Source organism: Leptonychotes weddellii, chromosome 13 (genome assembly GCF_054177405.1).
Source record: "Leptonychotes weddellii isolate Sample4059 chromosome 13, ASM5417740v2, whole genome shotgun sequence".
NCBI lineage: Eukaryota > Metazoa > Chordata > Mammalia > Carnivora > Phocidae > Leptonychotes > Leptonychotes weddellii.
In genome coordinates, this window is record NC_138381.1 from 72523352 (window position 1) to 72529450 (window position 6099).

Genomic DNA, 6099 nt, shown 5'->3' on the forward strand with positions numbered 1-6099 from the left:
GGTGGTGGGTGTTGAGGAGGGCACGTTCTGCATGGAGCACTGGGTGTTGTGCACGAACAATGAATCATGGAACACTTCATCTAGAACTAATGATGTAATGTATGGGGATTAACATAAGAATAAAAAAAAAATTCAAAAAAAAAAATGGAAAGACAAAAAAAAATATTGCGAGTCTGTTTTTATTTTTTATTTTTTTAGATTATTTATTTAGTTAGTTGACAGAGAGGGACACAGAGAGAGAGAGAACACAAGCAGGGGGAGTGGGAGAAGCAGGCTTCCTGAGGAGCACGGAGCCCAGTTCAGGGCTCGATCCCAGGACCCTGGGATCATGACCTGAGCTGAAGGCAGACGCTTAACGACTGAACCACCCAGGTGCCCCACGAGTCTGTTTTTTATAAAAATTTAATGAAATCAGAGTTGGGATACCTATATGCATATATTTGCATACACCTGCTCTTAACTGGTTGTCTGGGGCAGGGCAGGGGCAGGGTAGGGGGTGGTGGGTCCTTAGAAAGGGGTAGGAGGGCAGAATGAATTTCATCATTTATTGAATTGGCTTTCAGACTTCAACAGCCATTCTTTCTGCCCTTCCAATAACAAAAGAAACAAATGAATGATATCATGTGTAAAAACGCACACTGTGACCCTTTTCCCACCTGCTCCTTGCTCTGGCCCAAGCAATCCCACTTCCTGGTTCACGACCATGAAAGTCATGGTTATATGTCAACTTGGCTGGGCTATAGTCCTTGGTTGTTCCATCAAGCATTGAGCTAGTGGTTGCCGTGAAGGAATTTTACAGATGTGATTAAAGTCCATAATCAGTTGATTTCAAGCAAATGAGACTATCCTGGATCATCTAGGTAGTTCTGAACCAATCTGTCGAAAGGCTTTAAGAGCAGAGCTGACGCTTCCCCAAAGAAGAAATTCTACTTGTGATGGCTCATGCCCAAGACTTTTCCCCCAGCCCGCCCTCTGGGTTTTGAATTTACCCAACCAGGCCCCACAGTCTTGTAAATCCCCTCTTTGCAATACACCTCTGAATCTCGACCTCCTCCTGGTTATTCTCCTGGTTGAATGCTGGCTGACACCACACCCTAGGAAAATTTGTTTGCACACGTACCAGGAGACGTGTAAAAAGATGTCATTGGTAGCAGCAACCCCGGGCACAGACCGCATATAGCCATCAGCGGAAAAATGTCCTATAAGCCCTGGCCCAGTCAGGCAATGATGATGACACGGAACTGAAAATGCATGAATTGAAGGTACCTGGCACAACAGGGATGAAGGCCATGAACAGGATGGTATAGGAAAGAAGTTGCAGAAGAATATAAAAAATACTGTTCAATTTCCATAGAGTTCAAAAACAGGCAGAACAAAAGAAGTCATTGCTTAGGAATACTTATATAGTGATAAATGTATATACGTACATGTAATGTATATAACATGCATTATAACATAACATATTTACGTATACATAATATATAACAATATGTAACAATTTCCTGTGTTGTTATGCGTGTCAAATAAAATACATTAGAAATAAGACATATACATTCTCTATATATTTCATATATATATGAAACAAAAGAAAGTTTTATACATACGATGGAAGAATGATTTACACAATCATCAAGTTGATGGTGATTTCAGAGACTCCTAAGGTACTGATAAAGTTCTGTTTTTTAACCTGAATGGAGGGTATTTATGTGTTTATTTTATTATTTTAACTGTAAATAAATAACTATTTTTGCCCTATTTTGCATATAAAATATAGTCCACAATAACACATCTCAAAAGGGCGCCTGGGTGGCTCAGTCGGTTAAGCGCCTGACTCTTGATTTCGGTGTCATGAGATCGAGCCCCGTGTCCAGCTCCGCACTGAGCATGGAGTCTGCTTCAGATCGTCTCTCTCTCTCTCTCTCTCTCTCTCCTTCTGCCCCTCCCCCACTCAACATCTCTCTAAAAAATGAAAATAAATTTTAAACATTTTAAAAAATAAAGCAAGCAAGCAAATAAATTATAAGCCTCCATTGGAAAGGGAAGCCAAGTATATATGGAATATCTTGTGGAGGTGAACCAGATGTTCCCCAGGAACAGGAAGGCCTTCTAGAACATGATGCTAGGGAGGCACCAGGCAGATAAAGCATGGAGCCAGGGTGCACTGTTCTCTGGCCTCAGCCCTTCTTCTCTCAGTTCAGAGTTCTCAGTTCTGCACACCACCTGTCATCTAAATTACTTCCATGAGGCAGTGCTAGAGCTGAGGTGAGGACGTTCTAGAAAAGCAGATTTTCTCTCTCTGACAAAGGAGGAGGCATAGGAAGAAGGGAAAGAAAAACAGACTGTGAAACGACCTCATGGCAACATTTCCCAGGAGATCCCAGAGATGTCTACCCGATCCACTGTCGCCAGACCATTAGGGGGCTTCTAACTGTCACACAACTTTAGAGATCGCTGTCCTGAACACTTGTGCGGACAGCATGGCTCACATCTTCTCTTCTTCACTCAGAAATGCTCTGGAGCAAAGGCATCTCTGTTTTTGTGGCTCTTAGGATGGACAGCTATCAGTTGCCAACTCACTTTCTAGAAGGATTATTCCAATGGCGACTCCCCCCGGCAATGCCAATGAAGACGCTTCTCTGGTAACTGAGCTGCTGTAATAGGTAGTGAGCACTGCGTCCCTGGGGGGGGTTAAGTAGGTGCGATGTGACTATTTGCTCACTCCCAGGGCTGCTAGGATCCAGAAGGAACTTGGACTGGTTTCAGGTAAGACTTGGGCATCCTGAAGGAACTTTCCAAGTCTCTGGGCCTTTGGCTAAGACTGAAATTTCTGGTTCCCTGGTTCCTCTTTGACGTACCCCTTCAAGCCTTCCACTTTTGCTCACGTTCCCAAGGTACTTGCATTATTCCTGGGACTGCCGCCATGCCCTGGGCAAGCTGAACAGGGGTGTTGGGTGTGGGGCAGAGCTAGCCTTCCCTTTGAGTGATGCAGGACGCTTGGCTCAGGGTGGTAAAGGGGACTCACTTGAAGTCACACAGATTTAGGTGCAAATCCCATCTCTGCCGCTTCCCAGTGGGTGCCTTGGGGCCGGGTCACTTTATCTCCTGAACCTCAGTTTCCCTGCTCTGCGAAATGGGGACCACCGTAGCCCTCACCCCATGGGGCTGTTAGATGGGATAAGCATGTAAATACTCGCTACAAATGTAAGTCTTCAATAAACAGTCCTTATTGATTTTTATTCTTTTGGGGTTTGTTCATAAGATGCTGAGGACAAGACCAGCCCGCGTGTGATGCTGTACGCAGCTGTCCACCCAATGGGATTTGAGGGTCCTTTCTCCTCCTACCTCCAAAATATAACTCCCCTCTCCTGCTATGCCTGCCACCTAAATACGCACCATTAGTGACCTCTGTGGAGTAAGGCAGGGCGGCAGATCGTACTTTCCAGATATAGTCACATCGAGAGCTCACACATCACCCACTCTTCCTCTGACATGACTTGGACGTATCTCCCCCTGAGAGGTGGGGTCTGTTTCCTCTCCTTGACTCTGGGTGGGCCTATGCCCATGGTGTGACACAGTGTCACTTCCACAACCAAGTCATAGAAGGCAATGCGGCCACTGCCCGGTCCCCTGGAACCTTCACACGCATAGTCAGAGCTGCCTCCATCCCTGGCTATGCCATCTGGGGAGTCCGGCTGCCTGAGGCCGCCATGCTCTGCGGAAGCCCAGAGATAACTCATGCAGAGAAACCCCATGCAGAGGCCCCAAGACCCCATGTAGAAAGAGGAACGTCCAGGCAGCCCCCGGCCGCCCCAGCCCAGCCACTGCTGAACCGCAAGCGCATAAGAGACCCGCTCCAGGACCACCCAGCTGAGCCCTTCCCGAATTCTTGACCGGCAGAAACCCCGATATATAATAAAATGTGGTTGTTTTGAGGATGACAGCTCCAGATACCTGATACAAGCACGAAATCCTTCATTCACAACCAACATTTCCATCTACGGTGTGTCAGACCGTGTTTCAGGTCCTTCTACCCTCGGCAATAATAATGACGGTGATAATAATACCAGCAGCTTCTGTGTATCCAGCTTTTGCAAGAACCGGGCAGTGGGCTATGGGGTTTACATGTATGATCTCAGTGCATCCTGACTACAGTCCTGTGAGTGCCCTGCAGGTGCTCTTCTTAACCCCATTCCCCAGATGAGGACACTGAGGCTCAGAAAGATTGAATGACTTTTCCAAGGTCAAGTTAGTCAGTAAGTGGCAGAGTTAGGATCTGAACCTGGATTGGGTGACTTCTGAGGTCCTCCTATGATGAGTCTGTGATGTCAAAATGGCCTTTCCCAGACTGGGAAATTGGCCCTAACCCAGAACACTGTCCACCAGAGCGAGAGCAAACCAGGGGGGCTGTGTCTCAGGCCCCATTTGTCTCCCCTCTCTGTCCCCCATGCTTCTTTTCCTGCCTTGGCTCTTTCCTGGGATCTCCGAACACAGGTTCTTCTCCCCATCCCCCACCAACCCCAGCTGCCCTGGGACACAAGGAGATAGTGATCTGCTCAACCAGCTAACCTAGGATGTTGACATTGAGTTCTTACACTGGCTGGGCCACCAAGTACCAGTCAGGGCCCCTCAGGGATGGACTTTGGCTCCAAACTCAGCAGTTTTGGAGCTACTGCCCAAAACAGCAGGTGGGCTGGGGAGCAGCTGACCCCAGAGCGGGCTCAGTCATTGCCCCACACAGACAGGAGCTGTGGGCGCCCTGTGCTGGCTGCCTGTACTTGCATGCAGGTGAGCTTGGCCTTCCCCCTGCTCTGATGGGCTCCCAGCTGATGGGGGATCAGGCATGTCAGTCCCCATGTTGCAGGATTCATGGAATAATCCTTCTATGGAGGGAGTACTTACTCAGCCTCCAGGCATGGGGCCCAGGGCTTTACACACAGTGTTGGATTTCATCTTGCAAGGACCCCATGGGTAGGTACTATTATCATCCCCATTTTTCAGGGAAGGAAAGTGAGGCTCAAAGAGTGTGTTTACCAAAGTTTGCACAGAAACCAGACGCCCTGAGATTCCAAATATAACATGCTCTGGACCACAGTGTCATCCCACCCAGAGTGGGGAGACGGAGGTGTATGTTCTCTTTGAAGGTAAAGACCCGGGGAGGGTGGGGGCGATGGAGGTTGGGGGGAAGGCCGTGGAGGTTGGCGGGGGAGGGTGGAGGACAGGCCTTTGAGGTGAGCCAGGCGCATGAGCAAGGGTTTGTGGGGGTGGAAAAGGGAAGTGTGGCATCCTGGGCAGGGACCTCAGAAGGAGCAGGGGTGCGGGCCATGTGTAAGTAGCAGGGTGTTCGGGGAATGGGGAGCCCTTCCCGGGCCAGGGCGGGAGGGGGTGGCGCGGGGATACCAGACGAGGTCAGAAAGGGGTGCGAGGGCTGGACGCTGAGGGGTCCCGAACGTCCGCTGGGAGTGGGGCCGCCGACTGCAGGTGATGGGGAGGCTGGGCGGCCAGGGAGCTGGGCGGAGGCGTCGGAGGTGCATTTGCAGGAGCGGGGGCGGGCTGCGAGGCTGCCCCGGAGGGGACGTCTGCCCCAGTTCCAGCCCACTGCCCTGCCACCACGCACAACGAAAGACGGCGAGGACCCGAACCTCTCCGGAGGCTGGGAATCGGGGAGGGGTATGAGTGCAGCTCCGACTCCCCTGTCTTGTCTATTTGCCATATTCTTCTTTTAAAAGCGATGCTACGAGGGGGAGCGCTGACCCTAATCAGGAGATCTCGCAAACAGGCATTTCAGGCAGGACGGCCGGAATATCTGTGGGTGAGGCGGGACCTGGGACCTTCTCAAGCGCCCCTTATCACCGCTGATTCCCAGAAGCGTCTGGAAATAAAACCCCTAGTTTCATCCCCTAACTGCCCCCTCTCCGGCCTCCTGCTGTCTTTACCCGACAGGTTTTAACTCAGCTTCTGCTTTAGCGGTACAAGCCGACCGACAGGCACCGGACTGAAAGAAAGGGGGCAGTCCCGGGACCTCGCGGGATTCTATGCCTTTAAGGGTGGGGGCGGGCCCAGCCGTCGGGGGCGTGTCACTGGGCGGGGCCAGTGAGGGCA